We start from the raw sequence: 27,448 nt of genomic DNA, 5'->3' as shown, positions 1-27,448 counted from the left end.
CAGAACAACCTTGGCCCTCCATAAAACAATACAGCTGATGTGCCCTGGGGGGAAGGGTGCATACCCCATCTCTGAAAACCCATGGAAAGTTTTTGGGTGAAGAGAGGCTGGGCTAAGACATAGCTGCCACATCCTCCAGCACTGAGCATCCAGGCAGGGGTGGGGGCGAAATCTGCATCCACACTTAAGGACATAGCAGCCTCAAAAGCCAGGCGTAGACTTGTCTACAGCCTGAGGCAGATAGAATCCTACTGTCTTGATCCCTCAGAGAACGTGCTCCACCAAGACAAACAAGGAGCTGGGTTTTGGCCCTGAGCAGGTATGGAGCTGTTTCCTGGTCTTCCCCGAGACCGCCTACAAAGTGCACAGCAGCACATAGCTGAGGAGTGACTGGCGCTGGGACAGGGTAGGTGGCCCCCAGCCTTTCTGGCAGGAAGGAAGCCCCTGAATGTGGTGCTGGGAGGGGGCGCGATCCGCCCTCCTACCTGGCCAGTCTGCAACATCTAACTGCAGCATTGGGAGTGGCAGTGACCTGCTTGCCCACAGCAAAGGAGAGCTGCACTTGACCCAGTGTTGGGAGGGGGAGTGATCTGCTTGCCGACAGCCCCTGGGAGCAGCACAAAGCCGCCAATGGAGGGCCTCTGGAATCAGCAAGCTCAGCTTCGAAAACAGGGCAAAGACAGAAACACTTCACATTAAAAGCATACAGTCTCCAGGAGAACACCACTACCCCCTTTTTTTTTTATTAAATCTGCTTTTACCTGTTCTATTTTCTATTACCCTTTTAATTTTTACTTAAAAAATTCTATATACTCCCACTTTTAATCCCTTTTAAAATTTTTAAACATAATTTTAATATTATTATTTTTTAAAATCCACATCATTTCATTTTTATTTCTCTTGGTTTTGATGTCCTGTTATTGATTATACACAGGTTTCAAATACATTTTTACCTCTTTTCTCCTTTTTTAAAGGTTTTTAAAAAATGTCTCAATCCGATTGTTATTCTGCTTCAACTTGCTCTTCTATTATTCATTTTATACTGTTTTCAAATCTTTTTTTCTCCCTTCTTTTAAAATTCCCTTTCTCTCTCTCTCTCTTTTTTTAAGTGTTATTCCTACATAGGCATTAGATAGTTAAATAAATAAACTCTGTAAGGACCACAATACATAACTGATACTCCATAAACCACAGTGCCAGAGAGCTATGAGCAAGAAAAAGAAGCAGAGAAACCATTCCCAATTAAAATAACAAGAGAAATCCCCTGAAAGAATGATCAATGAAATACACATCAATAGCCTACTAGATCAAGACTTCAAGAAATCAGTGATCAAAGTACTGAAGGAACTAAAAGAGATAGTGTTTAGAGATATAAAATGTGTCAAAAATGAAATTGAAGCTACAAAGAAGAGCCAAGTAGAATTGGTAAAATCATTGGCTGAGATGAGAACTGATCTAAAGGCTGTGCAAAGCAGACTAGATAATGCAGAGGAACGAAAAAGTGACCTAGAAGACAGGAAAACAGAAAGCACCCAATCACAACAGCTACAAGATAAACAAATAAAAACAAATGAAAACAACAAAAGGGACCTATGGGATAATATAAAGCATGCCAATCTTCACATAATAGGGGTCCCAGAAAGGGAAGAAAGATCAAAGGGGATTGAAAAGGTTTTTGAAGAAATCATGACTGAAAACTTCCCAAACGTAAAGAAGAAATCAGATATCCAACTACAGGAAACTCAGAGGGTCCCAAACAGGAAGAACCCAAATAGACCCATACCAAGACATATCATAATCAAGATGGCCAGAGTCAAGGATAAAGAAATGATTCTAAAGGCTGCAAGAGAAAAGCAAAGAGTGAGATAAGAGGAAACACACATAAGGCTCTCAGCTGACTTCTCTACACAAACACTACAGGCCAGAAGGGAGTGGCAAGATATATTCAAAGCCTGAATGAAAAAAAAAAAAAAGATGCACCTAGGATACTTTATCCAGCAAGGTTATCCTTTAGTATAGAAGGAGAGATAAAGAATTCCACAGACAAGAAAAAGCTGCAAGAGTTTAGCAACATTAAACCCATGTTAAAAGAAATATTGGAAGGTCTACTCTAATAGAAAAACAGCAGGATGCTACAGAAAGGAGAAACTCACATCTGGAAAGGTGATAACTCATGACTTACAAATAAAATAAACATGAAATTATAAAAGACATACAAATCATTGAGAGTGGGAGAGGGAGGCAGGGAAAAATAGAATACATTTTTTCTTTCTTTTTTTAAATTTTTTGTTCTCAGTAGGATGGGTTTGAGATGATGTCATTATCAGTTTATTAAAAACAGTTGTAGTAATGGGCTAATAGGCTTACAAATAAAAGGGTAATCACAAGCCAAAAATTTACAAGGGAGTCACAAAAACTTAATAAAATCCATGACAACACAAAGGAAAATTACCAAACCACAAAAGGAAGAAGACAGGAACAAAGAGAGAATACTAAATCAACAGCAAAGACAAGTTCAAAATGGCAATAAACACACACCTATCATTAATTACTGTAAACGTTAATGGACTAAATATTCCTCTCAAAAGATATAGAGTGGCAGAATGGATAATAAAGCAAGAACTTTCAATATGCTGCATACAAGAGTCCCACTTTAGGGAGAAGGACACATATAGATTGAGAGTGAAAGGATGGAAAAGGATATTCCATGCAAATGGAAAAGCTAGAAAAGGATGTGTTGCAGTACTGATTTCGGACAAAATAGACTTTAAAACAAAGGCCATAAAGAAAGATAAAGAAGGACATTTTATAAAGATTAAAGGAGTGATACAAGATAAGGATATTACACTTGTTAATATATATGCACCCACTATAGGAGCACCTAAATACCAAAAACAATTGCTAACAGAGATAAAGAGGGATATTGATGGGAATACAATCATAGTTGGAGATTTTAACACCACATTAACATCACTAGACAGATCTTCCAGATAGAAAATAAACAAGGCAACAGAGAAATGAATGATAGAATTGAAAAATTAGACTTGGTGGATATTTTCAGAGCAATACACCCCCCCAAAATGGGATATACTTTCAAGTGCACATGGAACATTTTCTAGGATTGGTCATGTACTAGGGCATAAAAGAAACCTCAAAAATTTTAAGAAGATAGAAATTATCTCAAGCATCTTTACTGACCACAATGCCATGAAACTAGAAATCAACAACAGAGAAACAAAGGAGAAAAAAAGGAAAGCATGGAGATTAGACAATATGCTATTAAAAAACCAATGGGTCAATGAGGAAATCAAAGCTGAAATTAAAAATTACCATAAGGCAAATGAAAATGAAAGCACAACCACATAAAATTTATGGAACACAGCAAAGTCAGTGCTAAGAGGGAAGTTTACAGTGATACAGGCCTTCCTCAAAAAAGAAGAACACTCTCAAATAAACAATCTAACCAACCAGCTGAAACAACTAGATAACGAAGAACAAAAAACCACAAAAGGCAGTGGAAGGAAGGAAAGTATAAAGATCAGGGAGGAAATAAATACAATAGAGATTAAAAAAATAGAAAAAATCAATCAAACTAAAAGCTGTTTTTTTGAAAAAATGAATGAAATCGACAAACCTCTGAACAAATTCACAAAGAAGAAACAAAAGAAAGTGCAAATTAGCAGAATAAGAAAGGAAAATGGAGAAATTACAGCAAATAAAATAGAAATACAGAATATTGTACGAGTATATTATGAAAAACTATATGGAACCAAACTGTATAACCTAGAGGAGGTGGACAAGTTTCTGGAAACATACTGTCCACCAAGACTGAATCAAGAAGAAACTGACCACTTGAACAAACCGATCACTAGAAATGAAACCGAAATAGCAATAAAAAAACCTCCCTACAAATAAAAGTCCATGACCAGATGGCTTCACCAGGGAATTCTACCAAACATATGAAGAAGAACTCATACCAGTCTTCCTCAAACTCTTCCAGAAGATTAAAAAGAATGGAATACTCCCAAACTCGTTCTATGAAGCCACCATCACCCTGATACCAAAACCAGCCAAAGATACTACCAAAAAAGAGAATTATAGGCCAATATCTTTGATGAACTAAATGCCAAAATTGTCACCAAAATGCTAACAAATAGAATCCAACAACACATAAAAAAGATTATACATCATGACCAAGTGGCGTTCATCCCAGTGACACAAAGGTGGTTCAACATATGCAAATCAAACAATGTAATACATCACATCAACAAGAGAGAAGACAAAAACCACATGATCATCTCAATAGAGGCAGAAAAAGCATCTGATAAAATTTAACACTCATTTATGATAAAATCTCTCACCAAAGTGAGTATAGAGGGAACATATCTCAACATAATAAGAGCTATCTATGACAAACCTACAGCCAGCATAGTACTCAATGGTGAAAGACTCAAAAGCTTCCCACTGAAATCTGGGACAAGACAAGGATGCCCACTATCACCACTCCTATTCATCATAGTCTTGGAAGTCCAGGCCACAGCAATCAGGCAAGAGAGAGAAATAAAATGGATCCAAATTGGAAAAGAAGAGGTAAAAGTGTCATTATATGCTGATGACATGTTACTATATATAGAAAACCCTAAAAGGTCCACACAAAAGCTACTAGAGCTGATTGAAGAATTCAGCAAGGTAGCAGGTTACAAAATTAACGTTCAAAAATCAGTTGCATTTCTTTACACTAATGATAAATCAACAGAAGAAGAAAGTAAAGAAACAATCCCCTTTAAAATAGCACCCCAAGTAATAAAATATCTGGGAATAAATCTAACCAAGGAGGTGAAAAAATTATACACAGAAAACTATAAACCATTGATGAAGGAAATTAAAGAAGACTTAAGAAATGGAAAGATATCCCATGCTCTTGGATTGGAAGAATCAATATGGTTAAAATGGTCACACTGCCCAAGGCAGTCTGCAGATTTAATGCAATCCCTATCCAATTACCCAGGACATATTTCACAGAACGAGACCAAATCATAATACAATTTATATGGAACCATCAAAGACCTAGAATTGCCAAAGCATTACTGAAGAGAAAGAAAGAGGCTGGAGGAATAACTCTCCCAGACTTCAGGCAATACTATAGAGCTACGGTCATCAAGACAGCATGGTATTGGTACAAAAACAGACATATAGACCAATGGAACAGAATAGAGAGCCCAGAAATGAACCCACAAACTTTTGGTCAACCCATTGTCGACAAAGGAGGCAAGAATATACAATGGAATATAGACAGTCTCTTCAGCAAATGGTATTGGAGAAACTGGACAGCTGCAAGTAAAGCAATGAAGTTAGAACACTCCCTTACACCATACACAAAAAGAAACTCAAAATGAATCAAAACTTAAGCATAAGACAGATACAATATACCTTCTACAAGAAAATATAGGCCAAACATTATCTGACATACATCTCAAAATTGTTCTTCTAGAACAGTCTACTAAAGCAATAGAAATAAAAGCAAGAAGAAACAAATGGGACCTAATGAAACTTACAAGCTTTGGCACAGCAACGGAAACCATCAGTAAAACAGAAAGACAGCCTATAGAATGGTAGAAAATTTTTGCAAATGAAACAGACAAAGCTTGATCTCCAAAATTTATAAGCAGCTCATAGGACTCAATAAGAAAAAAATAAACAACCTAATCCAAAAAAAATGGGCAAAAGACCTAAACAAGCAATTCTCCAAGGAAGACATATAAATGATCAGTAGGCACATGAGAAAATGCTCAATATCACTAATTATCAGAGAAATGCAAGTTAAAACTACAATGAGGTATCACCTCACACCAGTCAGAATGACCATCATTCAAAAATCCACAAATGACAAATGCTGGAGAGGCTGTGGAGAAAGGAGAACCCTCCTACACTGCTGGTGGGAATGCATTTTGGTGCAGCCACTGTGGAAAATAGTGTAAAGATTCCTCTAAAGACTAGGAATAGACTTACCATATGACCTCGTCATCCCTCTCATGGGCATGTATCCAGAAGAAACCCTACTTCAGGATGAAACTTGCACCCCAATATGCATAGCAGCACTATTTACAATAGCCAAGACATGGAGATAGCCTAAATGTCCATCAATGTATGACTGGATAAAGAAGTGGTGGTATACTTATACAATGGAATACTCTCAGCCATAAAAACCGACAACATAACACCATTTACAGCAACATGAATGCTCCTGTAGAATGTCATTCTAAGTGAAGTAAGCCAAAAAGAGAAAGAAATCGCTGATACGTGGAATCAAAACACACACACACACACACACACACACACACACACACACACACACACACACAAAGCATAAATAAAAACAAAATAGACTCATAGACATAGAATACAAACTTGTGTTTGCCAAGGTGGTGGAAGGTGGGAAGAGATAGACTGGGATTTCAGAATTGTAGAATAGATAAACAAGATTATACTGTATAGCACAGGGAAATAGATATAAGATCTTATGGTAGCTCATGGAGAAAAAAAATGTGACAATGAATATATATATATGTGTGTGTGTGTGTGTGTGTGTCTGTGTTCTTGTATAACTGAATAATTGTGCTCTACATTGGAATTTGATAGAACATCGTAAAATGATTATAAATCAATAAAAAATGTAAAAAATGTGTGGTATATTTCCATAATGTAATGCTATTGAGCCATAAAAAGTAATAAAATAATGCCATTTGCAGTAACACTGATGGACCTGGAGAATGTCATTGTAAGTGAAGTAAGCCAGAAAAAGAAAGAAAAATACCATGTGATATCACTTATAGGTGAAATATTAAAAAAGACAAACAAACGTATTTACAAAGCAAAAACAGACTCACCGACATCAAAAATAAACTTATGGTTACCAGCGGGATAAGGGGCTGGAAAGGGATAAATTCAGATTTTGAGATTTGCAGATACTAACTACCATGTATAGAATAGAGAAACAAGTTCATACAGTATAGCACAGGGAACTATATTCAATATTTTGTAGAAACTTGTGGTGAAAAAGAATATGAAAATGAGTATATGCATGTTCCTATATGACTGATGTATTGTGCTGTACACCAGAAATCGCTGCAACATTGTAAACTGACTATACTTCAAATAAAAATTTATAAAATGAAAAAGTGAATGAAATTTTGCCTTTTGTGACAACGTGAATGGACCTGGAAGTTATTATGCCAATTGAAATAAGTCAGACATAGAGTCGTCCGTAAGATGGCGGAGTAGAAGGACGCTCGCAGGTCACCCTCTCCCACAGATACACCAAGACCCACAACTACAGACCCACTCAGCCAACCAGAGCACCTGTGGAACTCCGACAGAACATCGCCCTCTTCAAAAGATAAAGACGCCAAAAATCTAGTAGGAGAAAAGGAAAAAAGAAAGAACAAAAGGCAAAGCAGCGCGGGACGGGTCCCGCGGGGAGGGAGCGGCAGGGGAAGACTGGCGCTCGCTCGCTGGGTCTCCCCTCTCCAACTGAGAGGCCAGCGGGACGGAGGGGGAACCTCCGAGGCTCGGATCTGTACAGAGCAGCCCTTGACTAACAGAACTAAGTTAAACGGGCACAGATCGTCCCCCCGACACCCAGCCTGAGACACGGGCCGGCAGCGGTGGGCAGGGCCAGGCTGCACAAGCCGGGCGGAGGACGGAAGTGGCTGCACGGAGGCAGCCCCGGGGGAACGCAAGGGGCTGCGCGCCGTGGCTGTGGGTGCACCGGGCAGAACAACCTGGGCCCTCCATAAAACAGCAAGGTTGATGTGCTCTCGGGGGAAGGGTGCACACCCCCATCTCTGAAAACCCGCGGAAAGTTTTCGGGGAAAGAGAGGCAGGGCTCAGGCACAGCCGCCATATCCTCCGCGCTGAGCAATCAGGCGGGGGCGGGGGCGAAACCTGCATCCACACCGAAGGGCCTAGCAGCCTCAAAGGCCAGACTGAGACTGGCCTGCAGCCCGGGGCAGATAGGATCCTTCCATCCTGGTCCCGCAGAGAACTTGCTCCACAAAGACAAACAAGGAGCTGGGTTTTGTCTCGGAGCAGGAACAGGGCTGTCCCTCGGTCTTCCAGAGCCCACCCGCGGAGCGCCGACCAGGGCGGAGCGCCGACCAGGGCGGAGCGCCGACCAGGGCGGAGCGCCCGACCAGGGCGGAGCGCCGACCAGGGCGGAGCGCAGACCAGGGCGGAGCGCGCAGCCACACAGAGCAGCAGAGCTACCGGCGGCGGCGCAGGTAGAGCGAGAGCGGCCCCCGCCTTTCTGGCAGGAACACAGCCCCTGACCGAGGTGCTGGGAGGGGGCACGACCCGCCCTCCTACCCGGCCAGTCTGCAACATCTGACTGCGGCATCCGGAGGGGCAGCGACCTGCCCGCCCACAGCAGAGACCTGCACCTGACCCAGTGTTAGGAGGAGGCGCGATCTGCTTGCCGACAGGTGCTGGGAGCAGCACAGAAGAGGGCGCCAACGGAGGGCCTCTGAAAACAGCAAGCTGAGCTTCCAAAACAGGACGAAGACAGAAAGACTTCACATTAAAAGCACAGACTCCAGGAGAACACCGACAAACCACCCCCCCCCCCTTTTTTTTTAATCTGTTTTTACCTGTTCTATTTTCTATTACTCTCTTAATCTTTACTTCTTAATTCATTTCTATTTCTCTTGGGTTTTGATGTCCTGCTATTGATTACACACAGGTTTCAAATACATCTATTCATCTCCTCCCCACTTTTTTTGTAAAGGTTTCAAAAGGACGTCTCAACCCGATTAATACTCTGCTTCAACTCACTCTTCTATTATTCATTATACACTGTTTTAAAACCCTCTTTCTCTCTTCTTTTAAAATTCTTTCTCTCTCTCTCTTATTTTTTTTTTCTTTTTTTCCTAAGTTCTATTCCTAAATAGGAATCAGATAGAAAAAATCCTTAAGGACCAAAATAAACAAATGATAATCCATAAACCACAGTGCCAAAGAGGTATGAGCAAGATGAAGAAGCAGAAAAACATTTCCCAATTAAAAGAACAAGAGAAATCCCCTGAAAGAAAGATCAATGAAATAGACATCAATAGCCTACTAGATCAAGATTTCAAAAAAGGAGTGATCAAAGTGCTGAAGGAATTAAAAGAGATAGTGTTTAGAGATATAAAATATGTCAAAAATGAAATTGAAGCTATAAAGAAGAGCCAAGTAGAATGGGTAAACTCATTGACAGAGATGAGGAATGATCTAATAGCTGTGCAAAGCCGACTAGATAATGCAGAGGAACGAATTAGTGATCTAGAAGACAGGGCAATAGAAAGCACCCATTCAGAAGAACTACAAGAGAAGCAAATAAAAAATAATGAAAATAGCATAAGGGACCTTTGGGATAATATAAAGCATCCGAATCTTCGCATAATAGGGGTCCCAGAAGGAGAAGAAAGATCAAAGGGGATTGAAAAGGTTTTTGAAGAAATCATGACTGAAAACTTCCCAAACTTAAAGAAGGAATCAGATATCCAAGTACAGGAAGCTCAGAGGGTCCCAAACAGGAAGAACTCAAATAGACCCACACCAAAACATATCATAATCAAGATGGCCAGAGTCAAGGATAAAGAAATGATTCTAAAGGCAGCAAGAGAAAAGCAAAGAGTAAGTTACAAGGGAACCCCCCATAAGGCTCTCAGCTGATTTCTCTACACAAACACTACAGGCCAGAAGGGAGTGTCAAGATATATTCAAAGCCCTTAATGAAAAAAAGATGCAGCCTAGGATCCTTTATCCAGCAAGGCTATCCTTGAGGATAGAAGGAGAAATAAAGAGTTTCACAGACAAAAAAAAAGCTACAGGAGTTTAGCAACACTAAACTCATGCTAAAACAAATAGTGAAAAGGCTATTCTAAATACAAAAGTAGCAGGATGCTACAGAAATGAGAAACACACAACTGGAAAGGTGATAACTCATGAATTACAAATAAAGTAAACATGAAATTATAAAAGAAGACATACAAATCACTGAGAGTGGGAGAGGGAGGCAGGGAAATATAGAATATTTTTTTCTTTCTTTTTTAAATTTTTTTAACAGTAGGATGGGTTTGAGATCATGTTACTATCAGTTTAATAAAAACAGTTACAGTAATGGGTTGATAGATTTACAAAAAAGGGTAACCACAAGCTAAAAATTTACAAAGGAGTCACAAAAATTAAATAAAATCCATGATAATACAAAGGAAAATTAACAAGCCACAAAAGGAAGAAGAAAGGAACAAAGAGGATATACCAATTCAACTGCAAAGATAAGTTCAAAATGGCAATAAGCACACATCTATCATTCATTACTGTAAATGTTAATGGACTAAATGCTCCAGTCAAAAGACACAGAGTTGCAGACTGGATAATAAAGCAAGAACCTTCAATATGCTGCATACAAGAGACCCACTTTAGGGAGAAGGACACATATAGATTGAGAGTGAAAGGATGGAAAAGGATATTCCATGCAAATGGAAAAGCCAAAAAAGCAGGTGTTGCAGTACTGATTTCAGACAAAATAGACTTTAAAACAAAGGCCATAAAGAAAGATAAAGAAGGACATTTTATAATGATTAAAGGAGTGATACAAGATGAGGATATTACACTCGTTAATATATATGGACCCAACATAGGAGCACCTAAGTACATACAAGAATTACTAACAGAGATAAAGGGGGATATTGATGGGAATACAATCATAGTTGGAGATTTTAACACTGCATTAACATCACTAGACAGATCTTCCAGACAGAAAATAAACAAGGCAACAGAGAAATTAAATACTACAATAGAAAAACTAGATTTGGTGGATATTTTCAAAGCATTACACCCCCAAAAATAGGATATACATTCTTTTCAAGTGCACATGGAACATTTTCCAGGATCGATCATGTAATTGGACACAAAAGAAACCTCAACAATTTTAAGAAGATAGAAATTATCTCAAGCATCTTTACTGACCACAATGCCATGAAACTGGAAATCAACAACAGAGAAACAAAGGAGAAAAAAAGGAAAGCATGGAGATTAAACAATATGTTATTGAAAAAAACAATGGATCAATGAGGAAATCAAAGCTGAAATTAAAAAATACCTTGAGACAAATGATAATGAAAGCACAACCACTCAAAACCTATGCGACACAGCAAAGGCAGTGCTAAGAGGGAAGTTTATAGCGATACAGGCCTTCCTCAAAAAAGAAGAACAATCTCAAATAAACAATTTAACCCACCACCTGAATGAATTAGAAAAAGAAGAACAAAAAGCCCCAAAAAGCAGCAGAAGGAAGGAAATAATAAAGATCAGAGAGGAATTAAATGCAATAGAGATTAACAAGACCATAGAAAAAATCAACCAAACCAAAAGCTGGTTTTTTGAAAAAGTAAATAAAATCGACAAACCTCTGGCCAAACTCACAAAGAAGAAAAAAGAGAGAGCACAAATTAGCAAAATAAGAAAGGAAAATGGAAAAATTACAACAAACAAAATAGAAATACAGAAGATCATATGAGAATATTATGAAAAACTATATGGAACCAAACTGGATAACCTAGAGGAGATGGACAAGTCTCTGGAAACATACTGTCCACCAAAACTGAATCAAGAAGAATCTGAACACTTGAACAATCCGATCACTAGAAAGGAAATAGAAATAGCAATTAAAATCCTCCCTACAAATAAAAGTCCAGGACCGGACGGCTTCACCGGGGAATTCTACCAAACATACAACTAAGAACACATACCAGTCCTTCTCAAACTCTTCCAGACGATTGAAAAGGAGGGAATACTCCCAAACTCATTCTATGAAGCCACCATCACCCTGATACCAAAACCAGGCAAAGACACTACCAAAAAAGAGAATTATAGGCCAATATCACTGATGAACATAGACGCCAAAATCCTCACCAAAATTTTAGCAAATAGAATCCAACAAGACATAAAGAAGATTATACATCATGACCAAGTGGGGTTCAACCCAGGGACACAAGGCTGGTTCAACATACGCAAATCAATCAGTGTAATACATCACATCAACAACAGAAAGGACAAAAACCACATGATCATCTCAATCGAGGCAGAAAAAGCATCTGATAAAATTCAACACCCATTTATGATAAAAACTCTCGCCAAAGTGGGTATAGAGGGAACATATCTCAACATAATAAAAGCTATATATGACAAACCTACAGCCAGCAGAGTACTCAACGGTGAAAAACTCAAAAGCTTCCCACTAAAATCTGGGACAAGACAAGGATCCCACTATCACCACTCCTATTCAACATAGTCCTGGAAGTCCTAGCCACAGCACTCAGGCAAGAGAAAGAAATAAAAGGGATCCAAATTGGAAAAGAAGAGGTAAAAGTGTCATTATATGCTGATGACATGTTACTATATATAGAAAACCCTAAAAGGTCCACACAAAAGCTACTAGAGCTGATTGAAGAATTCAGCAAGGTAGCAGGTTACAAAATTAACGTTCAAAAATCAGTTGCATTTCTTTACACTAATGATAAATCAACAGAAGAAGAAAGTAAAGAAACAATCCCCTTTAAAATAGCACCCCAAGTAATAAAATATCTGGGAATAAATCTAACCAAGGAGGTGAAAGAATTATACACAGAAAACTATAAACCATTGATGAAGGAAATTAAAGAAGACTTTAAAAAATGGAAAGATATCCCATGCTCTTGGATTGGAAGAATCAATATGGTTAAAATGGTCACACTGCCCAAGGCAATCTACGGATTTAATGCAATCCCTATCCAATTACCCAGGACATATTTCACAGAACTAGAAAAAATCATAATAAAATTCATATGGAACCATCCAAGACCTAGAATTGCCAAAGCATTACTGAAGAGAAAGAAAGAGGCTGGAGGAATAACTCTCCCAGACTTCAGACAATTCTATACAGCTACAGTCATCAAGACAGCATGGTATTGGCACCAAAACAGACATATAGACCAATGGAACAGAATAGAGAGCCCAGAAATGAACCCACAAACTTTTGTTCAACTCATCTTTGACAAAGGAGGCAAAAATATACATTGGAATAAAGACAGTCTCTTCAGCAAATGGTGTTGGGAAAACTGGACAGCAGCATGTAAAACAATGAAGCTAGAACCCTCCCTTACACCATATACAAAAATCAACTCAAAATGGATTAAAGACTTAAACATAAGACAAGATACAATAAACCTCCTAGAGGAAAACATAGGCAAAACATTATCTGACATACATTTAAAAAATTTTCTCCTAGAAGAAATAAAAGCAAGAATAAACAAGTGTTACCTAATGAAACTTACAAGCTTCTGCACAGCAAAGGAAACCAGAAGTAAAACAAGAAGAAAACCTACGGAATGGGAGAAAATGTTTGCAAGTGAAACTGACAAAGGCTTGATCTCCAGAATATATAAGCAGCTCATACGACTCAATAAGAAAAAAATAAACAACCCAATCCAAAAATGGGCAGAAGACCTAAACAAGCAATTCTCCAAGGAAGACATACAAATGATCAAAAAGCACATGAAAAAATGCTCAATATCACTAATTATCAGAGAAATGCAAATCAAAACTACAATGAGGTATCTCCTCACACCAGTCAGAATGGCCGTCATTCAAAAATCCACAAATGACAAATGCTGGAGAGGCTGTTGAGAAAGGGGAACCCTCCTACACTGCTGGTGGGAATGCAGTTTGGTGCAGCCACTATGGAAAACAGTGTGGAGATTCCTCAAAAGACTAGGAATAGACTTAACATATGACCCAGGAATCCCACTCCTGGGCTTGTATCCAGAAGGAAATCTACTTCAGGATGACACCTGCACCCCAATGTTCATAGCAGCACTATTTACAGTAGCCAAAACATGGAAACAGCCTAAATGTCCATCAACAGGTGACTGGATAAAGAAGAGGTGGTTTATTTATACAATGGAATACTACTCAGCCATAAAAACCGACAACATAATGCCATTTGCAGCAACATGGATGCTCCTGGAGAATGTCTTTCTAAGTGAAGTAAGCCAGAAAGAGAAAGAAAAATACCATATGAGATCGCTCATATGTGGAATCTAAAAAACAAAAACAAAAACAAACAAACAAACAAAAACAAAGTGTAAATAAAGGACAGAAATAGACTCACAGACAGAGAATACAGACTTGTGGTTACCAGGGAGGTGGAGGGTGGGAAGGGATAGACTGGGATTTCAAAATTGTAGAATAGACTACACTGTATAGCACAGGGAAATATACACAAAATGTTATGATAACTCACAGAGAAAAAATGTGACAATGAGTTTGTATATGTCCATGAATAACTGAAAAATTGTGCTGAACACTGGAATTTGAAACAACATTGTAAAATGATTATAAATCAATAAAAAATGTTAAAAAAAAAACAAAAAAACAAAAAAAAAGAAATAAGTCAGACATAGAAAGATATTTATGATTGTACTTACAGTTGAAATCAAAGCAATGAACAAGCGTAACAAAACAGAAACAGTGTCATACATACAGAGGACAAACTGGTGATTGCCAGTGAGAATGAGGGTAGGAGGATGGGGGAAAAGGGCGATTAAGAGGTGCAAACTTCCGGTTTTACATCATGGCAGGGAGATTATAGCTTAAGTGGTAGTGTGCATTCTTAGAATACACAAAGTCTTGGGTTCAATCTCCAGTACCCACTCTAAAACTAAATAAATAAGTAAACCTATTTACCATCCTCCCCCCAAAAAATTTAAAATTAAAAAGAAAGAAATAAGTCACAGGAATGTAATGTACAGCATAGGGAATACAGTCAATAATACTGTAGTAACTTTGTATGGTGATAGATGGTAACTAGACTTATTGTATAATTAGAATGTATAAAAAGAGAATCACTATATTGTACACCTGAAATTTAAATAATATTGTAACTCAATTATACTTCAATAAAGTGAAGAAAATCTCACCAGAAGTAAAGGAAAATAAAACATAAATAAATTAAAACATAACAAATACTTTAAAAAAAAAAAAAACAACGGAGGACTCACTACCTGATTTCAATCAGTAAGCAATACAGTGAGGTATTGGGGATAGTAAGTCATCGGGACAGTTTAGAGAATCCAGAAATACACCCACATATTTATGGTCAATTGATTTTTGATAAAGATGCAAAATATATTTAAGGATAAAAAGGATAATCTCTCAACACAAGTTGCTGGAAAAATTGGACATCCATATGTAAAAAATAAATAAAGGATCCTTGACCCTTGACTCTTACCTCACACAATAAACAAAAGTGTAAAATCTAAAACTTTAAGAAAAATAATATTTATGTGCTTTCTTAAGAAATGTGTTGATTGTTTCATTATTGAGTCAAGAATGCATTTCTGTGCTTTTTTTTTCTCCAGCAGAAAAGACAAGCTCTTTCAGATTCTATATTGTTTGTGTGGTAGGGAGGATATATTTGTAAGTGAACTCCAATTATTTCCACTTGGATCCTTTATCCTCACTAATACCTGTGAATACCTTTTTGACAATATCTATTTTTAGACACAAAGTAAACGATGTTTTGTTCACACAGTTTTCATTTTTGTTTTTTGGATGATTTTTTATTTGCTTTCATTGCTATTATTATCATTTGATTTCATCATGTATAAATTGAGATTCTAATGCATAGTTTCTAATATCTATAGTAATAATGTTAGATTCATAGTTCACTGGTTTGTAAAACCTTTAAGCTAAAGTGTGATTTATTCTTGTTTTTAAAAACTAAGTAAATAGAAATAAATGCTCACTAATAAAAAAGGAAATTACCCAATTAAAAAAGGGCAAAATATTTGAAAAGATACTTCATCATAAAAGAGACAGTGGTTGCAAATAAGCACAGGAAAAGATGTTCAATATCATTAAGCACTAGAGAAATGCTAATTAAACCACAAGGAACTACAGACACTGCTGTTGAGAATGTAAAATGGTTACAACTACTTTGGAAATCAGTTTGGCAGCTTCTTACAATTAAGCATAGAATTACCATATAAACCAGTCATTCCACTCTTAGGTATTTAACTAAGATAAATGAAAACATATGTCCATACAAAAATTTATATACAAATATTCATAGCAACTTTATTTGTAAAACTAGAAATACCCCAAAGATTCATCAACAGGTAAATGAATAAACAAATTCTAGTATATCCATACAGTGATATAGTACTCAGCAGTGGTCTGGAAGGCAGAAGAAAAACATACAAGGGGTCAGAAGACCTGTATTACTGTTCTAGTTCTACCAATGTGAAGTTTTATGAGATAGAATAAGTCATATAACATTCTAGGGCCTCAATTTCCTCATTTGGATAATAGGGGAAATAATATTTACCTTTTTATTTAATACATGGTTACAAAACTCAAATGAGGTAAATATATGGGATTGTTTGGTAAACTATAATTTGTATGACTTTTTATTCACCTTTTAACTTTTTTGTGATTGAATATATTTTTTCTGAAATTTTAATTTTTTTCTTCTAATGTTTTATATTAAAGAAGGCTACAGACTGAGAGCTCCTTTATGTGCTAAGCAATAATTGATAATTTGACATTCTTGGAAAGTTGATTTTTATTTGATAATAGGTGGCAAGTATATCATCATAACTGTTTACTTTTTAACATATCAACAATATTTACGCTCAGTCTTCGAATTCTATTGCTTGACTTCTGTGCTTCAATAAGAAATTTGGGGCACCATCTGTTACTCTTGCATGGCCAAAGTTTTCCATTTGGAGCATATGTATTTATTATGAAAAAACATAATCACAACTTACATATGCAAGTTGGGCTCCAAAATTGTGCAAATTTCTTCTCTTTAGTGAGCTTCTTAAAAGCGATATATATGTAAAAACATAAAACAAACTGTACGAATCTAATTCCAACAAAGAAAATAGACAAAGTAAGTCAATCACTGGACTACTAAATAGTCTCAATTTGGATATGTTTGGCTCTTATTAGTTTAACCTAAATTAATAGTTTACTCTATATGACTGTCTATTATAGTGATATATTCTATATTCCTTGGTATATGTATTTTATATATATACATGTGTAAAATATAAAATATTATAGAGCTAGAGCAAGGGCTTTTTTCATATCAGGGGACAATGGTTTCTGATTTATCAACTGTACAAAGGGGAATTATTTCTATTTCCAAATGGTAGAAGTAGGACACGAGTTTATTGATTTGGCTGCTTCTTCAAATAGAGACTTGTTTCTTTCCTGTAGTGGTCATCTGTCCTAATAGGTAACCCTTTAACTTGCTCATGAAATTTGGAAAATTTCATGTGATCTTGTGTATATATTTGTTCTTTGCTATCGTTAAATTGTATTTATTTTAATTTGCTTGTCCACATCTCCCTCCCTCTCTCTCTCTCTCTCTCTCTCTCTCTCTCTCTCTCTCTCTCTACCACTCTCTCTCTCACTCTGTCTCTTTCTGTCCAGGCAGGCCATTATGAAGACTAGATTTTTTTTAAAAAGCTAGTGAAAACTGACACACTTTCTTAACCCTCTTCACCACTTTCTGTACTCTAGCAAGACTTCACTCTGAGGGTGATATATAATTAATAGTCACCAATTGTGCTTATTCTTACCCTTCTATAAGAAATTAGGTTAAATAGCTAAGTTGCAATATACTGCTGCTTCTTTTAAGGACCATGAGTTTCATAGATGGCACTTAGAAATGTGCCACCTATCTCCTTCCTCCTGGGAATGCAGGAAGGTAGGTGAGTAACAGCTCCTCCATGACACATATTATCATTCGCATGACCCATGTGAATAATTTTGTCTGCTGCCTCAAAACATTGCTTCCTATCCTGTTTGCCTATAAGATGACAGTCAACTCAAGGAAATAGCTGCTGTTCAATTATGAAGACACACAGAAAAACTTGGAAGGTCGGGAAAATGCTTCCTTCCTTAAGGATATTATAAGCTATTTAGCTGATATTTGTGAAGCATCTACTATATGTGAGGCTCAGCACAGGGTATGTAGGGATTAATAAGACACCCAGTCCACAAGAAGCTTAGTATAGCAGAATAAAAGCTACTGAAAGCATTCTTCTTTGTTTCCTTCTGAACTCCAGGAGCAGATTGTGAGTCTTTTCTTGGATGCCCACAAATGTAGTGTCGTCTATTGAATCTCTAAATCACTAAATCTGTAAAATCAGAAGGGGGTCTTTCAGAAGCAGATGTGGATAAACAAGGTCGACCCTTTCATCAACCTTGTTATGGCATACAAGAAGCTACAACTAACAACATATTTGTTAGTATGACCAACTCAGATGCCACTGCCTTATGGGAATATATTTGCCCACAAATTGATGATGTCTGGTTGAGCAGATCCTAATGATGTATACATGGAATATCAACTCCAGAACAGCATCTTACTATTGAACATACTTCACATCTTATAGAGGATCATAAGTTTATTTGCATAAAGCTACATGCCACTTTGTTGAAATTCATGTATGTCTAAATTAATGTGGAATTTATTTTCTAATGATTTCAGGTTAAATATTATTGCCAATTTGTACAAGACATTTCTATGACATTATTAATTTCAAACATTTTTCCTACTATACTTTCAAACCATGAGAGTGTCACAGAAGTCCCAATTTTTTCAGGATTAAAGTTATATCTCCAGTTAAAATTGTATCTTGCACCAATAAGCAATACAGAAACCTCATTTATCAGATCTTATGGCCTGATTTGGAGTTTGGAAAATATATTCACCACACTACTACTAGTAATATTCAGGAAATACAAAGCTAGGGAGTGGGAATAATGATAAGAACCTCCACAAACCTTTGTTAGACCATACTTTACCCCCTGGACCATGGTTTATTGCTCTAACTTCTAGGTGGGAAACATGTTTTGAACCACTTAAAATTAGATGATGGTAATTTGTTATTCGTGTAATGATTTAGCATTTTAAAATTTTCAAAAAGATTATTCATTCATTTCCTTTGGAGTGAGGTAGAAGGGAATGGGTAAAATGTTTAAACTTAGTCTTATCCAAGTGTTTTTCTTATTTCTGTTAACCTTGTAAACTGCATGTATGACTTTTTAGTTAATTGGACCATGAGTGAACTGAAGAACAGAAGTCTCCTCAAGGAGGAAATTTGATACACTTCAAATCATTAGGAAATTAATATTTATTCTAAATTGTGGTCCTTTAAGATTTATTATCTTATTTTATTTTACAGAGAAGATTAACAAGAGGAAATAGTCATGCCTAATCTGCAAATTGTACATAGGACCTATCTCAAGACATTCTGTTACTTAATGAAAAGTCTAGATAAAGTAGTCTTTTTTTTAAATTCACTGTTTATCTTTGTTTTTCTTTTTTAAAAATATGAGTGTGCATGCATGTGCATAAAATTCAGCTACTTTTCTTTTAGACTGAGTCTTATCCACAGTCATGAGATAAGTTCTCTTAGGCCTGTGGAAGATTCTGAGTGTCAGTACATATGAAAGTACAAGAATGTTCTACCTCAGATTAGCACAATTATTGAAAAAAATCTATCAGCATTTGAGATCGAAATCTCTTGCTGCCCTGACTATAGTACTGAATTTTAAATGGGTAAAATGTGTTTCAGAGGATGAATTACTGAGTTCTTGCCATAGATTTGCCTTCTCCTCATGTGACTTTATTAAACTCTTCCTTTTCCAAGGCTTTGGACTCTTTGGCATTTCTGCCTCACTAACAGAGGATAAAAGCCATGATGTGATGGATAAGCCACACAAGAAATACAGATGTGGACTACAGGCTTCCAAAGAACTGAATTTGCTGAGGCTCTGTGCCAGACATTGGAAATGTCTGAGATGTTAAGAGGTGAGTATTGTGGTGGCTATTGTTGAGGGGGGGGGGGTGTTGGGAAGAATAGACTATAATGAGATTATCAAGAGCTGTGTATTATGGAAAGCTGAGGCTACTTTTGTAAGACTGTTAAGATTTCTTTCAGAAATGTTGAGTTCTCAAAGCAGTAGTGAAAATCTGAAGAACATGGCTAATAAGATTAACTTCTTAGGTTAAAAAAAATGTAGGATTCTGTAACAGGAAATCAGTGTTGGAAAGGGTAAGAGTACAGAAACTATCATTTATTGAGCTTTACTAATCAAGTATCAAGAACTTTGCATGTGTTATCCCATTTAATCCTCATAACAATTCTGTGATATACATGCTATTACCATCTGCATTTTACACATAGAAAACAGTCTTGGGTTGCCCAAGGTCATTTAGCTATTCAGTTCAGGGCTGTGTTTTAGATCCAGGTCTCTCTGACTTCTAACACTGTATTTAGAGAAGACTAAGAGAAAACTATGACTATATCATTTCATGATTTGCTCATGAAGAATTGTACCTCTACTTCATTTTAGTTTTCCAAGGAAAGTTTTTCACATAGTATATTAAGAAAATGTTTCAGCAACCCCAATATATGCCACTGAAGAAAAACCAGCACTACAGAAAGAAGCAACCATTCTCAGTAATGAAACAGCTGTGGTTGTGATTTTTTTCCTTCATTTTCTTCTGCATTTTTCCATATACTTTGTAAATAGAAACCAAATTTTTCAGATCAGGTATATCCTTTATATGTAGAAATGAAGCCTTCTACTTGGAGGATCTGTTTAATTTACTTAGCTAAGGTAGCAAAGCAGTTTGTTCTGACTGATTCTAGACTCATGTCACATAATTTTGGACACTTGATCAGTCTGATGAATTTAAGACTCATTATTTTTGTAATATAGAAATGTTTATGTAGTTTCAAAGAAAGGTGAAAATATGTCTATTTTTAAGTTACAGCCTTCAGAACTTCTTCTACATGGCATTTATTAACTTTTAATTATATCTTTAATAGTATTTTTTCAGAATTCATTAAGTATGCCAAAATTACAGGCAATTATGGTATAGAGGCAAAATCCTTTGATTAGAAGCCAGGTAATCTGAATTGAAATATCAGCTCTGCTTCTTATTTACTATGTAAATTTGAGTAATTAATTTAATCTCTCTGAGCCTGTTTCCTCATCTGTAATATGGGGATAATAATTTCTACCTCATACACTTGTTGTGAGAATAACTTGAGATAATAAATGTGAACATACTTTGTAGACAATAAAATTCCAACACAATGTCAGGGAAAAGGGAATCAAATGAATACTAAGGAAACATTTACCTCTGTGCTAGTTGGTAACTTTTTTTTCTCTTTGTTGCTCCCAGCAAGACCAAAGCTTGCATATCCCTGAGAGAGAGTAGCATGCCCCACAGTTGGATCACATTTCCTTCTTTCCTATCTATTGCCCCAGGATCCATGAAGTAGTTGAAAATATACTGGCAGGAAGGTAAAAGATGTTTGAAACAACTGCCTTCTAGGTTATTTTATTCAGGTAAAGTGATCTCTCCTCAAGGAGAATCCTGCTTAGCAATGCATATCGATATCTTGATTCAGTGCAATAAAGGGAAATTTGGGGTTGGACAGTAGTTTCACAACAAAACCTGAGAGGACCATTGCAATGAGGCATTGTAGTAGAGTAGGAAAGGCACTGGGTTGGAAGAAAAGGGACCAGAATTCCAAGTTTCACTACTGAGTAATTGCATAACCGATGGCAAGTCCCTTTTCCCTCTTGACTTCAAAATTCCCCTCTATACAGTGATGTGGGATGGACCAGATTAACTCCAAGGTCTAGTTCAGCATTGATATTCTGTGATCCTATTCTTAATTATAATAAATATGTTCAAGTTGCATAGATATTAGGATACCATTTTACACCTAAAAAGGAAAAGAAAGATTATACAAATCGTTTCTGAATTGTGTTATAGTAAATATTCACTTACATTAGAGGCTTTTGGGGGTGTAGTTAATGTAATCCTTTACATTTTTAAGTATTTTTAGATCTAGCATCTCATTGAGTCTTAAAATAACTGCATTTCATCACTTACCCTCACATAATAAATTAAGAAACTGAGACTCAAGGTTTACACAAAGTCACACAGCTATTTATGATAGAGCCAGAAATCCATTTCTGGTCTGTCTGTCTGTCTCTAAGCCTGTTTTTTCTAGTACACCAAACTGCCTAGGTGATTTTATCCTGGCTTAGAATAAGTGGAACTCCCCTAGAAAATGAATTTAAAGAAAAAGTTACTGTCTTTTAAATACAGTAAAAGTAAAGAATGGGAACATTTTTAAAATAGTTTTTAAAATTATTGACATCTGAGACTGAAGCTGCTAAGAACATTCAAGCAATTGTATATATAATATACTGGATCTTTCAGAGCTCTATGGAGTTTCAAAGATTAAAGAAATAATCTTTGTAATATGCTTTATGATCATTGGAAGAGAATGACTGCTTAAATATAACATTTAGAGCTCTTACATTCAGGTATGCAACAGAAGGAAAAGAATACAGGATAGTATATAAGAAGATATCCACTGAGGTCTCAGGAGAAGAGAGAGAGAAGGGGGTCAAAAACATATTTGATGAAATTATGGCTGAAAACTTTCCAAACCTGAAAAAGGAAATAGATATCCAGGTACAGGAGCATAGAGGGTTCCAAATAAGATGAATCCAAAGAAACGCATATCAAGACATATAATAATTAAAATAACAAAAGTTAAAGAAAAATTCTAAAGGCAGCAAGAGGAAAAAAAAAAGTCATACAAAAGGGAACCCCCACCCTTAGACTATCAGCTAATTTTTCTGTAGAAACTTTGCAGGTCAGAAGGGAGTTGCATGATATTTTCAAAGTCCTAAAACTTGGATACTGTACCCAGCAAGATTACAATTTATGATTGAAGGAGAGAGAAAAAATTCTCAGACAAGAGAACCTTAAAGAGTTCAATACTAAACCTACCCTAAAATGAATGTTAAGGGTCTTCTCTAAGTGGAAAATAAAGGATATAGCAAGAAGTAAAAGTGTATAGAAAAAGAAAAATCCCACTACCAAAGGCAAATATATAGTAAAGACTGAGGTTCATCCACTTAAATAAGCTAGGATAAAGATTAAAAACAAAATCTTTGTAAAATTAACTATAACTACAATGATCAGTTAAGGGATAAACATGAAGATGTAAAATATGACATCAAAAATACAAAATGTGAGGAAGGGAGAAAACAATGTAGATCTTTTGGAATGTGTTTGAACATATAGAACTACCTGTTTAAAACAGATAGAGTTATACGTCAACATATATGAACTCCATGGTAACCACAAATCAAAAACCTACAATAGATACACTAGAAAAACTAGAAAGTAACACAAGCATACCACTCAAGAAAATCATCAAACCACAAGGGATGAAACTATAACAAGAAGAACTACAAGAATAACCAGAAAACAAGTAACAAAATGGCAATAAGTACCTATCTATCAACAATTACTTTGAATGTCAATGGACTAAATTCCAATAAAAAGACAAAGTGTTACTATATATAAAATAAGTAAACAATAAAAACTTGCTTTATAGCACAGGAAACTATATTCAATTACTTGTAATGAGCTGTAATGGAAAAGAATCTGAAATATAAATATATATATGCATTTTAAATATCATACATGTATGTATGTATAACTGAAATCACTTTGTTGTACACATGAAACTAACATTGTAAATTGACTACTCTTCAATAAAAAATAATTAAAAGAAGATATAGGGTGACTGAATGGATTAAAATTTAAAAAAGACCCATCTATATACTGCTTATAAGGGACTACTATCCAAAGCAATTTTGGAAAAAAGAAGACTAGGATATCATGCTCTCTGAATTCAGGCTACACTACAAAACTATGATAATCAAAAAAAGTGTGATAATGGCATAAAAACAAACGTACAAATCAATGGGTCAGAAGAGATAGCCAGAAATAAACACACATACACTATGGTCAATTAATCTAAGAAAAAAGGAGGCAAGAATATACAATGGAGAAAAGACAGTCTCTTCAATAAGTGGTCCTGAGAAAACAGGACAGTTACGTATACAAGAAGGAGACTAGAACACTGCCTCACACCATATACAAAAATAAACTCAAAATGAATTAAGAAAAAAAACTAAATGTAAGACCCGAAACTATAAAACTCTTAAGACTTAGGCAGAATATTCTTTGACAGAAACCGTAACAAAGAAATATTGGCTCTGTGTCCTAAGGCAAAAGAAATACAATAAAATAAACAAATGGGACCTAAGTAAACTGAAAAGGTTTGCACAGCAAAGGAAACCCTTGACAAAATGAAAAGACAATCTACTGAATGGAAGAAAATATTTGCAAATGACATGACTGATAAGGGGATAATATAAAAATATGTAAACAACTTTTACAACTCAATATCGAAAAAACAAACAACTCGAGTAAAACTGCAGAGGACTTGAATAGACATTTTCCAAAGAATATATACAAATGGCCAACAAGAACATGAAAAAATGCTCAACATCGCTAATCATCAGAAAAATGCAAATCAAAACCACAAAGAGATATCACCTCACACCTGCCAGAATGGCTATCATCAAAAGTCTACAAAAAATGTTGGTGAGGATGTGGTGAAAATGGAACTCTAGTACACAGTTAGTGGGATTGTCAATTGGTGCAGGCACTGTGACAAACTGTATGGATGTACTTTCCAAAAACTAAAAATAGGACTGCTGTATGATCTAGTAATTCCACTGCTAAGTATATATACAAAGAAACTGAAAGTATTAATTTGAAAAGGTACATGCACCCCAATGTTTATAGCAGCATAATTTACAATAGCCAGTTTATGGAAGCAACCTAAGTGTCTATCAACAGATGAATGGATAAAGAAGATGTGGTATATGTATATATATACAATGGAATCTTTGCCATAAAAAAGAATGAAATTCTACCTTTTGCAACAATATGGATGGACCTATAGATTATTATATTTAGTGAAATAAGTCAAACAAAAAGATAAATACTCTATGCTATCACTTACATGTGTAATATAAAAAACAAAACAAATAAATAAATATAACAAAATATAACAAAACAAAAACAGACTCACAGAGAACACAAACTAGTGGTTACCAGTCAGGAGAGGTATGGGAGAAAGGGCAAGATAGGATTGTGAGATTAAGAGATATAAACTATTAGGCATAAAATAAATAAGCAACAATTATATATAGCCATTATTTTGTAGTAACATTAAATGGAGTATAATCTATAAAAATATATGGAATCACTATGTTGTACACCTGAAAATAATATAATATTGTAAATTAACTATACTTAAATTTTTTAACCATATTTTATATATGTATTTATTTTACAATATATTTTAATTGAAATGCAATTGATGTATAATATTATATGTTGCAGGTATACAATATAGAAATTCACAAAGATTTAAAGGTTATACTCCATTTATAATTATTATAAAATACAGGATATATTTCCTATTATGTACCATATATTCTTGAAGTTTATTTTATTTTATTTTATGACATACTCTTATGCACCCAAGTTGTTTTATTTATTTGTTTTTTTAACTTTTTTATTGATTTATAATCATTTTAAAATGTGTCAAATTCCAGTGTTCAGCACAATTTTTCAGATATACATGAACGTATATTTATTCATTGTCATATTTTTTTCTCTGTGAGCTAGCATAAGATCTTGTGTATATTTCATTGTGCTATACAATATAATCTTGTTTATCTATTGTACAATTTTGAAATCCCGTCTATCCCTTCCCACCCTCCACCCCCTTGGCAACCACAAGTTTGTATTCTATGTCTATGAGTCTATTTCTCTTTTGTATTTACACTTTGTTTTTTGTTGTTGTTGTTGTTGTTTTTGGTTTTGGTTTTTAGATTCCACATATGAGCGATCTCATATGATATTTTTCTTTCTCTTTCTGGGTTAATTCAGTTAGAATGACATTCTCCAGGAGCATCCATGTTGCTGTAAATGGCGTTATGTTGTCGGTTTTTACGGCTGAGTAGTATTCCATTGTATAAATATGCCACCACTTCTTTATCCAGTCATACGTTGATGGACATTTAGGCAGTTTCCATGTTTTGGTTATTGTAAACAGTGCTGCTATGAACATTGGGGTGCAGGTGTCATCTTGAAGTAGGGTTCCTTCTGCATATAAGCCCAGGAGTGGGATTCCTGGGTCATACAATAAGTCTACTCCTAGTCTTTTGAGGAATCTCCACAATGTTTTCCATAGTGGCTGCAACAAACTGTATTCCCACCAGCAGTGTAGGAGAGTTCCCCTTTCTCCACAGCCTCTCCAGCATTTGTCATTTGTGGATTTTTGAAAGACAGCCATTCTGACTGGTGTGAGGTGATACATTATTGTAGTTTTGATTTGCATTTCTCTGATAATTAGTAATATTGAGCATTTTTTCATGTGCCTTTTGACCATTTGTATGTCTTCCTTGGAGAATTGCTTGTTTAGGTCTTCTGCCCATTTTTGGACTGGGTTGTTTATTTTTTTCTTACTGAGTCGTATGATCTGCTTATATATTCTTGAAATCAAGCCTTTATCGGTTTCATTTGAAAACATTTTCTCCCATTCCGTAGGTTGTCTTTTTGTTTTACTTATGGTTTCCTTTGCTGTGCAGAAGCTTGTATGTTTCATTAGGTCCCATTTGTTTATTCTTGCTTTTATTTCTTCTAGGAGAAAATTTTTGAGATGTATGTCAGATAATGTTTGCCTATGTTTTCCTCTAGGAGGTTTATTGTATCCTGTCTTATGTTTAAGTCTTTGATGCATCTTGACTTGATTTTTGTACATGGTGTAAGGGAGTGTTCTAACTTCATTGATTTACATGCTTCTGTCCAGTTTTCCCAACACCATTTGCTGAAGAGACTGTCTTTATTCCATTGTATATTCTTGCCTCCTTTGTCGACAATGAGTTGACCAAAAGTTTGTGGGTTCATTTCTGGGCTCTCTATTCTGTTCCATTGGTCTATATGTCTGTTTTGGTACCAATACCATGCTGTCTTGATGACTGTAGCTCTATACTATTGCCTGAAGTCTGGGAGAGTTATTCCTCCAGCCTCTTTCTTTCTCTTCAGTAATGCTTTGGCAATTCTAGGTCTTTGATGGTTCCATATAAATTTTATTATGATTTGTTCTCATTCTGTGAAATATGTCCTGGGTCATTTGATAGGGATGGCATTAAATCTGTAGATTGCCTTGGGTAGTGTGACCATTTAAACAATATTGATTCTTCCAATCCAAGAGCATGGGATATCTTTCCATTTTTTAAAGTCTTCTTTAATTTCCTTCATCAATGGTTTATAGTTTTCTGTGTATAATTCTTTCACCTACTTGGTTAGATTTATTACCAGATATTTATTACTTTGGGTGCTATTTTAAAGGGGATTGTTTCCATACTTTCTTTTTCTGTT

At 35.8% G+C, this 27,448-nt stretch overlaps 1 protein-coding gene across 1 annotated transcript in view; it reads left to right on the top strand.

The window, feature by feature from the left end:
- The window catches only part of ZC3H12B (zinc finger CCCH-type containing 12B), a 415,031-nt gene that overhangs the window by 293,783 nt on the left and 93,800 nt on the right, over positions 1 to 27,448 (top strand). Inside the window, exon 3 of the mRNA XM_010982002.3 lies at positions 19,749 to 19,909. The gene's annotated coding sequence lies outside the window, so the exon portion shown is untranslated. The remainder of the gene's footprint in view (positions 1 to 19,748; positions 19,910 to 27,448) is intronic.

This window comes from Camelus dromedarius, chromosome X (genome assembly GCF_036321535.1).
Source record: "Camelus dromedarius isolate mCamDro1 chromosome X, mCamDro1.pat, whole genome shotgun sequence".
Taxonomy (NCBI): Eukaryota; Metazoa; Chordata; class Mammalia; order Artiodactyla; family Camelidae; genus Camelus; species Camelus dromedarius.
The sequence above is the reverse complement of the archived record's forward strand: the minus strand, read 5'-3'. Positions and strand labels throughout refer to the sequence as shown.